Raw genomic sequence first — 12989 nt, forward strand, 5'->3', positions numbered from 1 at the left:
CTGTCAAAGCCTTTGTGAATAAAAATATGCAAAGTACAGCGCGGATTCATATTCCGCAACCTTAAATCGAAAACATTTTTACGCTGCAATTAGAGCTGTAGGCTTTGGGGATTTGTCTTGAAAACATTTGCTCATCCACAGACTGAAAAATTGCGAAAGAGTCAAAGGGGATGAATCCTTTCGTGAGGTATTGTTGGATTTTTTTCATTGACCTGTTTTGCAGTCCAAAATGATGCATGTCAGTGTAATTGGTGATGCTAAATTGACTGCTTGTTTGTCTTGCATGTCCTTGTGATGGATTGGCCATCTGCCCAGGCTCTATCATGCCTTTTGTCCTTTGGCAGCTAGCAGAGGCTCCTGTCCCCTCGCAACCTTGAGGAGGACAAAGTGGGTTTAAATGGATGAATGACAGCCACACTATCAAACTTGAACGTGGGCTTTTTCATTATTGGATGTTTTGGAAGCATTCTTTATGAAAAGAAGCAGTTTGGAGACATGGCATTAGGCTTCCAAATGTCAGGAAGAAAAGAATTGTAATTATTTTCCAAAACCTTTACAGACTTGATAGTTCAATAAGAGTAAAATCTGGATAAAACAATGAAGATTTTTTTATTTGCGCACGATTCATTGATTTCAATTTAAGTCAGGAGTTTGTGTTCTTAATGCACTACAACAGATTGCATTCCAGCTCTTGGCCATGCTTGCTTCTGTGTCTGTAAGCTCTTAAAGATCTCTTAAAGATGCCATCTACACCTTCACACCTGTCATCAGTCGTCGTTTTACTGCATACATTTTCACTCTTTTTTTATTTTTTCCGTTTAGCTAAGTGACAGCAGGTTCTGGTTTTAGACCGAATGAAAGCCGGAGACAATATCTGGCTGCTCTCGGTTTTCCGCATGACGAGTAGGAGTTGGACTTTGAAGGAAGTGGTGCGTGCCGAGCATCCGGTGATGGATGGATCCTCCAGTGAAGTTAACATTATTTATGTCTGGTGAGAGCGCTGGATCACTGGTCGGGATTTATGTTGCTGTGGATGAGCGACCACTCTAGAACGTGTTGTCTGTACAAAGTAACAGATCGGGCTGTTTGTCACTGAGACTGATGAGCTTCCAGTGATTAAGCTACCGCACTGACAAACATTCGTCAGCTTTATCGGGTGAGTGACTTGCTACCAGTTTTTTTATTTAGGTGGCAACTTACATATTTATCTTTTTTTTTTCCTGTAAAAGCAGGTGAACTGAATTTTCCAACCCAGATTTCTACTGAAGCTTTGGTTTCATGTATTGAAAATGCAAAGCATCCATTATCTATAGCCACAGATTGATTCCAGCATGGAGAATAAATTGTGATGAAAATGAGAGGCGTTTTAAAGCCAAATAAGCACGAATTATATCTTACAACGTAACAACACAACCTGGAACATTTTAGAGGAAACTAGAGAAATCAGTAAAACAATAGTATGGAATTTGCATGCACTGCTCGGCCTTTGAGTTGCTGAGTAAGAGGGGTAAATCTCACACACCGCAGTGCCAAGGTTTGGGGTCATTGCTTATGCTAATGATGCATGCAAAACCAAACTGTTTTTTCTTCCCTTACCATCTGTGCCCAGTTGTGTCTCATGTATGCAACTTGGCATCTTAGCACAGGCCCCGTCTGTTTGTAGTTTGATTTATAGCACTGAACATTTGGATTGGCTGAGATTTTCACAATAAGGATGTAGCAATATAAAAATCCCGTTTCATGCTGTGTGAAAATTCATCCCAACTATCAATACTGACACGGTGTTGGTAACCCATATGTGTGCGAGGACTTTGGCAAACGTAGAGGACTGTGGCAAATGATACACGTTTTACGTGTGTGGGGTCGGTTGGACCCCATTTCTACATACAAGTGTTAAGAAAATAAAGAAAAAGGAGCCTATTATAAGCTGAAGGTAATTCATTGAGATTTGAGCAAGTTGGAAAAAGTGGATTTACAGTTTTTTTGAAGGGAGCTGGTGTTTGGAGAGGTGTTCAAAAGACTGGCTCGTTCTTACATCGCTTTTAAGAAGCCAGTCTGGACTAACTAAGAGAAATTATAGCGTAAAATATTTTCAATGTGAATCATTCAAACGTCATCGTTTCACCATTTTCATCTTTTAGTAAGATGTCTTGGTTTGTTCGATCTAAAATATCGATAAGAATTTCATTTTACACATGTGGACTATTTTTCTGGCTAAACATTTAAAATTGTGTCTCGATTCTGCCGTGAATTAGGTTTTTTTGGTAACCATTAACACGCCACATCACAATGTAGATGATGCTGGGGTTGTCCCTTCAGGCAAAGGACAAATCGAGATTTACCCCAATATGGCTGCTCACTAGCCACTCATGTAAAGCTAACATGAACATCTCAGATGCCAGTGGTATTTATGTATCAAATAAATACAACTCAGATGATGGCAATGATATTTACATATCAAATAAGTACTGTGTAGACTGCTGTGCTCCTCCTCTTGTGTTTCAGTCAAATCTGGCCACAGTGTCTCAGCCATATTTAAACATTGACTAGGCCACTTCAAAGCCTTCATAAAAGATGTTTGGACTCTGTGTGAATCATTGTGTCCTTGTTTACATTTACCTTTTTTCTTACAATGAGGTCACTTATATATGACTTTTAAATTATTTTTGTCTCAGCGATAAACCAGAACTGACCAATGATTTGAAAAATGAAAAAAAAAAAAACAACTGTAATGTAAATCAGCACTAAAACTAAATGACAGTTCATGTGTCTGCGTTTAGAAGAATTCAAAAGACGAGAGGTAGCTCACCCATAAATGGCCATGTTTATGTGTGGCTTTTTCTGCATCTCCTTTCCACATGTCACGCTAATGGGCCATAGCACCAATCTGCGGGAGCCAAAACAATCCACAACTCCGCAGAGATTTGTGTTCATATTCCAATTACCTCTAGCTTCTCTTTTTAAATAAGCAATCATTCACTAGCACATTTGTTTATCGCAGCTATATGTGCTTTGTTGCATAACCCACAAACCTCACAGAATGACAGCTAGTTATTCTCCCACCTGACCGGGTCAGCCGTTTTTTTTTATTTTTTTTTTTTATCACCGTACAAGTCGTGCAGCTTAACATGTTTTTGGGAGTATAAGCAGCAGCCAGCCTGAGGCAGCTGTTTACTTGGCTGCAGGAGCGACTAATATCAGAGGTCAGCATTTCCTTCTGTTTCAAGCAAATGTCCAGCTCAGGTGTCACATGCATACTGGAGAGCTGTTTACATTTTTTTTTTTTTTTACCGGCAGCAAGAAGACCCACTAAAAGGCCTGGCTGGGGTCACGACGAGTTTGTAGGAATGTTATTTCCAATCCCGGGTCTATCATTTTGTGGGATTATCCCTGCCTGGTTAATTTGAAGCCGGAGTTTCATATCTGTTCAGGCAGCTGCTACCAATATGAGCCACTGGCCTAGCAGAGAAATGGTTATGCTTTGTGAGATGGATGTGTTATTGTGGGAAATCTCTCAACCTTCCTCCATTTATCAGGATTTGGCCAAGCAGGTAGTTTTTATGTCCTGTAATCCACTTCCTAGAGGGAACAGAAGAACATTTATTATTTTGATTTACCTGCAACTTAAATTAGAATGTAAGTAGTAATCCACCTGCTAGAGGTGGAACATATTGGCAACCTTGGAAATGAGAAATGTGAGCAAAAAAACAACAACAAAAACAACCCAAACATTTTTTTCTCACCTTTAATTTTCAGAATTAACTGATCTGCCTGTCTGTTCAGCCTGGGGAATTGGTCTAAAGCTTCATTATCGGGAAGACTTGTATAATGCACCAGAAGGAAGATAAAGCTCAAAATCCTATGAATTGCGAATCCGAAGGCCAAGTTAATATTATGGATCCGCTGGGAGGCTCTCTGTGTAGCCTTCCCAAAACTGTATTCATCAGACCTGCTCCCGGGTGGAGAAATAGGAAGACAGCTGACACGGTTATGGCCTGCGTTTATCTAATTCACACATTTTCTTGGCAGTCCGGAGCTAATGCTTGGTCTATGCACATTTTCCTATCTGGCAGGTGGCTCAGCCCGGTTGGACAAGAGTGTTGACAAGGTGTGAAAGTCTACTGCATAGGATATAGACACAGGAGGATTTAGAGATGAAACAAGAAACAGGTCTGCACATACCACCACCTTTAGTTCTTCTTTTCATAACCATAAAAAAGGAGAAGTGTAGTTTTAAAAAGACGGGGGAGGAAGACGCTTCATATATTGTTGTGAAAACCTTAATTTGATTAAGAAAAACATTGTTTTCGTGTAATACATCAATTTTCTGTAGAGATGTGGAATCTCCTAAATCGAAAGACGCTACCTCTATCTTCAACCCTGATCTTAATATTTTGGTTTTGTATTGCACTAAACTACAATACTTCAATACCTGATTCATCCATTATGAAATTAAGTATTGTTGTGACTCAGCATCCAAGTATCTTCTAAGAGTTGTTGTATATGGTGATGCCGTCGGCAATAAATATGCCCAGTAGCGGTCAGTATTGCAACAAGTTCGAAAAGGCCTCTACGACTGTCTCATGACTCTCACAACACACTAACACCCCATCTAGAGCAGTCACTGGCCAAAAGTGGGGGATGAACCGTGGACAGGCCATCAGTCAATCACAGGACAAAACAGAAACACATAAAACAAACAGTCATGCACGCACACACTCTTAACCTAAGAGCGATTTAGAGAAATCAGTTGACCTAACAGTAATCTTTTCGGACTAGGTGAGAAAGCCAGAGTACCCAGACAAAACCCAATGGAGGCACAATTAGAACATGCAAAGTCCAAGAAGTAAGACCCGAGTCTGAAATTAAAATCCATGCTCTTCTTGTTGCAGGCGAATAGTGCCGACAGCTTCGAGTGAGCTTGTTTCACAGCTCCAACAAAAAGTAGTTCTTTGTGCATTCATCATGCTGCTTAAAATACGGTTGAAACAATTGTGTGTAGGCTATGGCCTCAGTCACCATTTAGGCTACGTTTATAACTGTGGCCACCATCAAAGCAGCACAAAAACGCCAGCCCTCTTTTACAGAACTCTCCTTCTGTTTAAACATGTCCTCATTCATAAATCAAGGTTAACATCTGTGCTGTTGTTTCGGTTACTGCCTGTATGATGGCGATAAAACTTATATGTGTGACAGACTACATTATGCGACAGCTTCAGTCCTCTGACCATCAGTGCTGGAGCTGCAAATTTGCCTGAACATTCCCACTCAGTAATAGTAGCACTGGAGTGGAAAAAAAAAAAAAAAAAACATCTTATATTATAAATATGTTAGTTTTGAAGGTTAGGCTATGAACCTTTATGATTTAAAACAAGGAGAGAAATATATAGCATACCTACAGAGACTGCCTTCACCTGTGCCTTCATACGCACAGCATTTGTTGAGCTCTCACCTTGAAGTAAACATGTTGTGGCACTTTTCTGGATACAATATAAAAGTTTTGCGACCTGAAAAACCCAGAGTACATCTTTTGTGTGGCGCAATAGTCCTGCCAAAGAAGAATGACAAAACAAGTAAAAGTAAAGTTTGTTGATTTTTGTTTTTCTTCCTCCTCTGCCTCCTCGTCCTGTGCTTTTATTAGGCCAAGTGTGTGCTGGCTGATTTGAGCTGGAAATGGCAATCGCCAGGAAAAAGCAACGCTAGAGAGTTTTAAAATGGCCGATCTGGAATCACTTCTGTTTGCTTTAGGAAATCATTACAACCCCGATTTACAGTGAGGCTTCTATCATGCAACGCAGTATTGTCAACTTTGCTAGTATTATAATTAATGACTGCTCACAGGAACAATGCTGAGGAAAAAAAAAAGTTTAACAGTTTTAATGTTTTTGTATATTTCGGTTTTTGAAAGCAAATCGAAATTGGTCAACAACAGTTTGGGTCACTAAACAATTTGAAACTGGATATAAAACTCTGATCAGTGCATTTTTATTTTTTTCTGCTTTCCCTATCATTCAGTTTATGCTTATAGAACGCAAACGTCTTCTGTGCTAGGCCTTTCACGCTGTAGCCCATTACCAAAATCAATAATTTAAATGGTGGCCATTGTTTTTCCGCACTTTTTAACGACAGCGTCATAAGCACTTATTGACCTCAGGGGGAGACTGCTGGTGAAATTAAGACGATGAATAAAATATAAGAAGGAGAAAAGTGCTGAACTGGGATGCTGCCTGCGATCTCGGCTAAGCAGCAGTAATGAATTGAGGAGCATAGGCTCCTCAGTTACCCATCACCCCTCTGTGTTATAATTTGACCCCTTATGGTTTTGGTTAAGCCAAGGGCAGATCTTCTGGTCTCCACATATATGGGTTTTGCTGGTGTCCTCCTTTGCTTTTTGGGGGTGATAGTCTAATATTGTTTAGCCAATTGCACATGTTATCTGGATAAGAGAGACGGATGACTTTCGCTACGGTAATTTCTAACTCACAATGAATTTTTATCCCCTCCTTTTTTTCTGTGATTGTGATTTACATGATTGAATTAATGCTGGAGAGCCTGAGGGTCTGCAGAGGGTCTAAGTAGTACATTTGACAGGTCAGAGCATCTTCTCGCTATAAAACACTGGTTTCTTTGTGGTGTATTGTACATATATAGCCCAGTGCAGCCTCCTTTCCAGATGCTCTCTTTTCTTGTCGAGTTATGCAGGCAATTAATTTCCTCTTTCACTGCCCTATTTCTTCTCGTTTCATTTACGTGCTGCAATGTTGCCTTTTCCAATTGATTTCCCTAATTTAATGAATGCTACTTGGTTAATGGTCATAACCACAGATGCACCAATCAGGGTGTTCCTGATATTGTTGAGGTCTGAACAAATGATATCGATTTTAACTAGTTTTGTTTTTTTGTTTTTTTACTTCTAAATAATAAAGGTGGTAGTTTTGAGTGCAACAGAAACTGAAGAGCATATGTTCGCACAGAACTGTAAAAACTGATCAGGGCTGATCTGATGTTCTGTGCATTCACTTGTGCATCTACAGTTACAACTCATTGAATTAGTTAAGTCATTGAATTAGTTTCCCTTAAACAAGAAACTGCCGGAAACCTGACACTCTTCATCACCCTGAACATGACATTTCCACAGTGAAGCAGCGGAGGAGGTGTCATGCGGTGGGGAACGTCTTTTTTTTTCCAGCAGAAAATGGGAAGCTGGCCAGACTTGGAAAATACCTGAATAAGACAACAACCTCAAACGTCAAACCATGGTTATTATGAAATGATTTAAATTGTTGCTTATTGAATACATGGCAGGTGAAACTCCAGACCTTAATCTTACTCAGCCTTTGTTGCAACACTTAATATTACTTTTTATGGGATGCTCTACTTTTAGTCTGACTGAGCTTCAGGTATTTTACAAAAGTGGATGGAGACAAAATTTTAGTCAGTATATGTGGCTGGAATTGATATACGCCAAAGAACTGCAGCTGAAATCCCAGTAAATGGTGGTTCCACAAAGAATTTATTTAAATAAGCCTAAGCTGAATATTTTTATTTGAATAACTGTTTGAAAGATTGTGTATCCTTTTTCGTACGCTTCATAATTATGAACTATTATTGTGTCGTAAACATACAAGTTCTGCTTTGTTTTTGGACACACCTCGCAAAACAAAATTGCCTGCTGTGAAGTGAATGTGGTGTTATTTCTCTTTGCACATGTTTATCTCCAGCTCTGTTTAACCAGTCATGAATATAAACTGTTTCACGGCTGTGCCTTTCTTTGCGCTGGCCTCGTGCTGAACTTTAATTACTGAAAGCAGCCTGGTGGAAAAGCATTTCTTTTCCTGCGGACACACAGTAGCGCCCTCCCTCTTCCCTTCCCCTCCCGCCTTTTTGTTCCTCTTTCTGACCGCTCTCCACCGCATTCTTGCCCTGACAGTATTTTCTGTGTCTTTGGTGGCTGAGAACCAGCACCATGCTTCCCTCGTTGTGAAAATGTTAAAGAGGTCATGGCAGTCCAAAGTGGATGAGCAAAGAGGAAGCTGACACTAAAAGCGCACACTCAATTCACTTGGAAGTTTTTAGTCAGCTATTTTGTTGGAAAAGAAGCCATAACGGGAGCCGAGTACAAATATTCAGCTCCCCGAGTCATTCGCTGAAGCTTCTACCCTTCAGGTTTTGCTTGTTTTCTTTGGAGCACCTGTAATTGGTCCCCAGTGGCTTGTTTGGTAGACGAGATAATCCCCTGAATATCAACAGATAGATAAAACGTCGTGGAGAAGTGTTTGACAGTTTTTGCAAGACAGCTGTCCCGGGGGACTCCATTGATTGTATGTTTTTCATAAAATCTAAAGTTTTTCCTTCCCCATCCTCCCTCTCAGGCTTTTCTGCTACTTTCGTGTCCATGTAACCTTGGACCTGTTTGTCTTTCTGCTACCGTCATAGCTCTATCTTCCTTCTTAAGCTTTCACTCGTGTGATATAGCAAAAGACAAGACTAAATTGTCCAGTGATGTTTTAAAACAGCAACTTTGACTTTCTGTGAAAACAAAGATCAGATTCGCTTTGGCTCTAGTGAATACTCACTCTGTCAGAAAAAAACAAAAAAAAAAAAACAAAAAAAAACTCAGCCTCCCAGTACATGACGCAGTTTCTACATCTAAGTGTGGTTTCGATTGCTGCGCAATGTAAAAAGCACCGAATTATAAAAGATGGACTGACATTTAAGAAAATCTCCTGCCTTAGGTCCTCATGAGGAAACCCACAAGTACTACCGCAGACTGCAGTAACTTGCAAAAATGCATCAACTTCCAATTTCCTCTGAAAATGGAACAACCACAAAGGGATTTTCCAGTAAAAAAAAAAATCATTTTATGTCATATTGCAGTAACCTTGTGTACTCATTGTGTTGTGCTGGTTCAGTGCTTCTGTGATGAATTGTCTCCTCTTTTGCAGATGGTTCGCATTCTTGCTTTTTTTTTTTTTTTGAAAACTTAAAGCTGTGCAGGGTGCCACCGACTTCACTTGTGGTTTGTGGACTCACTCAAAGACGAGTGGTTTATGACAAAAAAAAAATGTTTTTGTCAAAGAGACATTTCCTCATAAAGCCTACAAACCTGGTGATGGGACTAACTATGTGCGCTCGCTTTGTTTTCGTTTTCCATGAATTAACTTTGTGAAGTAGAGTTGTGTGTCTTTGTGCTCCTGTCTCGATGCAATTAAGTTGCAAAGCTAATCCAGGACCAGTGCCTTTGTGGTAGTTTTTTGTTGTTTTTTTTTTCGGTCACTCTCAATCCCCAGTTAGTCAAAGCAGGCGGCTTCTCCTGCTGAACCAGGTAAACGTTTAAAAGGATTAAAAAGGGAGTTTCTGTCCACTATCACCACGTGCTTGATCAGAATTGTGGATTACTGCGAAATCAACGGTTTGATGTAATCGGCTTCATTAAGAGCTTTGTTCCAATTAAAATGATTTAATTTGATTCTGACTACATGATCACGGTACGTTGGAATGGATAGTATATATAGCATTGACTTCGGAGCCAGCCGGATCCTGTACGCTTGATTTTTAAACTTGACAAATTTCTCTTGGGCCACACAGACTTTTCAGCAGGTGAAATTATTTCCCTGCTGTGCTTTGAGAAATTAAAGGCTTGCAGAGTACTGCTGTCACTGTCTGGGAACGTTTACGATAAACAGCTCTTGGCAATACCGAGAACTACAGACCAGTATGAATGTATTTCAGTATAAATCTATTTTTATTCCTGTTTCTGTCCACACAATCAACAACACGCCGCATTTCATTTTTACGGCTCGACAAAAGCTGTAATAAAGTTGGTCTGAAATTTCATTTGCTTCAGCGGGTGATTTAATGGTTGATAACAATTGACTGGGATTCGTCAGAAGATACATAAAAGATATTTTGTTTGGTCGGCACCGCAGCTCTTCACACAAGCATCGTAAATGGACAACGACACACAAAGAAAATAATTATTGAGCAAAAAAAAAAAAAAAGAATGGTGCAAAAACAAAGCAATTTGCAGAAAGTGATGGGTTGAGAAAGTGTTTTTTTTTCCTTAAATGGGGTTGGGGGTGTTGGAGGAGAGTAGATGACAGATCTAAACAAATATGCCTGGTTGTGTGTTTGATTGTTCTGTTGCTGAATGGCAGGACAGAGAGGTCTGTGTAACAGGGCGGCCGGTTGCGGCTGGATTTTACGGTGAAGAAGATTTCGAGAGGTAGAGTCAGGTGAAAACAGCAGCTGGTTTATTCTCTTCACAGCATCAACACACACTCACACTCACACTCAATCCTTTTTTTTCCACACAGGTGAAACCACAGGCTTAAATAGTCTCAGCTGTGTTGGACCCAACCACCTCCAATTCACAGGGAGATCTCACTTAACAAATCTCCACCTATTTAAATAAAATACACTTTATTAAATATAAACATTTAAATTTACTTTTTATAAATATTTTATATTTTATCTTACACCAAATGAAACACCACAAAAAACCCATAAACAATTATCTCCCCACACTTTTCAATGGCCTCTCCCGAACCTATAAATGGTGTCTGGACCCCCGGGGTTGTATTTGTCCAAACACCCTGGAGAGGACACATAAAAGACAGGTGAGTCACTTAATATCAGCACTCCACACCTAACAGATTATGCACAAACATTTGTTCAATTTTACCCACCAGTAGCTCATTGCTCTGAGTAACAATTATCCTCCCTCCACAGGCAACTAGCTCACTTGTCAATGAGGAGCAGCTGTGCAGAGCCCAGAACAAAAGGCTACATGCTAATTACTAAAATATTCAATAAATACAATTAAAACTTCTCGTGTGCAAATTATTTATGCGCAAATCTCTGCTTAAAGTGCAGTGCTAAATAAAGTGCTTGTTAATAAAGTGCAAAAAGTGCTTTTAAAGTGCTATACAGTGACTTAAGTAAAAATAGACCCAGTAATGAAGCTCTCTTCATTACAGTCTGTCTCTGATTATTTGTTTAGGCCGGGGCCAGTTCCATTTTCGTAGGGAGGAAGCCATCAGCACAGGACACGTCCCATTACCACTGTGTGACGTCTGCGTATTTGAAGTTAATCACACTTATCATCAGTTCAGACTAATTCTTTTCATCTTTCAAGTCAAATTATTCTGCTCTTCACTTACAAACCTCATAAATAGGATTTGTTTTGTCTTCCTAACGATCTCCTTACAAATAAAAAAATATATATTCTTGATCATTTATGTCAGTGTCTATTATTACTTGCTATTAAACCCTTTAGTATTTATCTGCTGTCAGTCATTTGAGCTGCAATGTTACCTCACCGTTTTCAAAATGTTATGTTCAATGTTACCTTCACTTTTCCTAATTACAATTTGCATAATGTTAATGACACAGTGGGGCTCATCAAAACATATTTATATATAACTCGATGCACAGCAAGATTTTTTTTGTTTTGTTTTAGGGTGAAAGCACATTGCAATCAACATAATAATTTCATATAACAGTCAACAAACTATATTACAGAAATCCAAATCTGCACTTTTTTTTCTGTCCTTAATGACTCATTAAGGACCCGTAAAGAAAAGAAAAATTATCAACTGATAAGTTTCAGTAACTCACAAATACAGAGATTGTTTAGCAACCATGTTGGCAGTTCTCTGACCAAAAATAAATTAGCTATCTGCTTATGAAATGCACAATAACTCTACACTAACATTGTTATAGGTCAGAAGATTTGTCAGCTGAAAAGGGCACATATCCAACCTTTTCTTCTTTTTTGTGTTCGCAGGCCCCGGGGCATGTTTATGATTGAGTTAAACCATTTTATCAGGTTTGATAGACAGTTGCGACATATTTGCTGTATGAATATGGCAGATCTGTCAGCCTTTCAGTGGCCTGCTGCTAGAGTTAGCAGACTGATGGATTTAGATGCATCTTCCCTTGAGAATGACATTCTCTCATCAATGACACGGCTCACCCCTCTTTTTTTCTTCCTGTCTTCCCTCCATCTTTCTGGTATTTTTGACTTTCCATGCTCTCTATCTGCATTTTAACCTTCACTTGCCCCTATTACTTCCCTCTTAGAAATTGAAGAGGAAAGGAATCCCACTCACTCCAGCATTTTTAAGTACTAAGAGCTGAAACAATAGCGGCTGTAGGATTCCTAATTTTGGAACGTTTTGTCATTTCTCAGTAGCTTCTACTCCCCAGTTTTACAGGCTAATAAACCAAGAAGACACAATAAATGCATTGCACTGGTAGACATTACATAATTTATAAAATCATAAAGTCACGACTATTCGAAAACTGGAAATTCAGTCCTTCATTTCCTGCTCATTACATTTTAATGCATGGTCAAGCTTTCAGTGTAATTTACAATCCCTTTTGATGGGAAATGAAATATTTCTTCTTATTGAAAAAGACTTAATGAAAATTTTTTTCTAGAGGAGCTTTTTAAACGTTTCTTTAACATCTTTCTTTAGCCAGCAGATTTTAACCATTTCAGACCCTGTGTTGGACATTGCTTTGATGTATAACCTGCATACCCTGGAATGTGATTGGTATGCATGTTTAAACCAGTAGAGATCTTCTTTTCCTGAATTTGCCTATGCCTTATCTGAATTTGCCAATAAAAATATTTGCTCATCTTAAAATTTTTTTAGTGTTGTCACTTCAGTAGCTGATATCTCAAATCTGCGGCCGCAGATATGAGATATATATTTGGCAGCAGATATCTGCTGAAGACATCTCTAGAAACGGTTGCTGGTTTCTCGAGAACTCATCTCTATAAACCAGCGACCGTTAGAGCCCCACCACATAAAAACAGGTTTCCTGTAGAAAAGCAAGGAAAAAAATTCAATTCAAATGAGCAAACAAACGCACAGAACACCAATACTTGGAACGTACACTACACCCTACAGTCATGATGTTTCTGCCGTAGTAGGTGGCTTGCTTGCCCTTATTTTTCTTTTTTATAATCAAATATCATT

Source organism: Poecilia latipinna, unplaced genomic scaffold (assembly GCF_001443285.1).
Source record: "Poecilia latipinna isolate Pla-1442-1.1 unplaced genomic scaffold, P_latipinna-1.0 Scaffold472, whole genome shotgun sequence".
Lineage (NCBI taxonomy): Eukaryota > Metazoa > Chordata > Actinopteri > Cyprinodontiformes > Poeciliidae > Poecilia > Poecilia latipinna.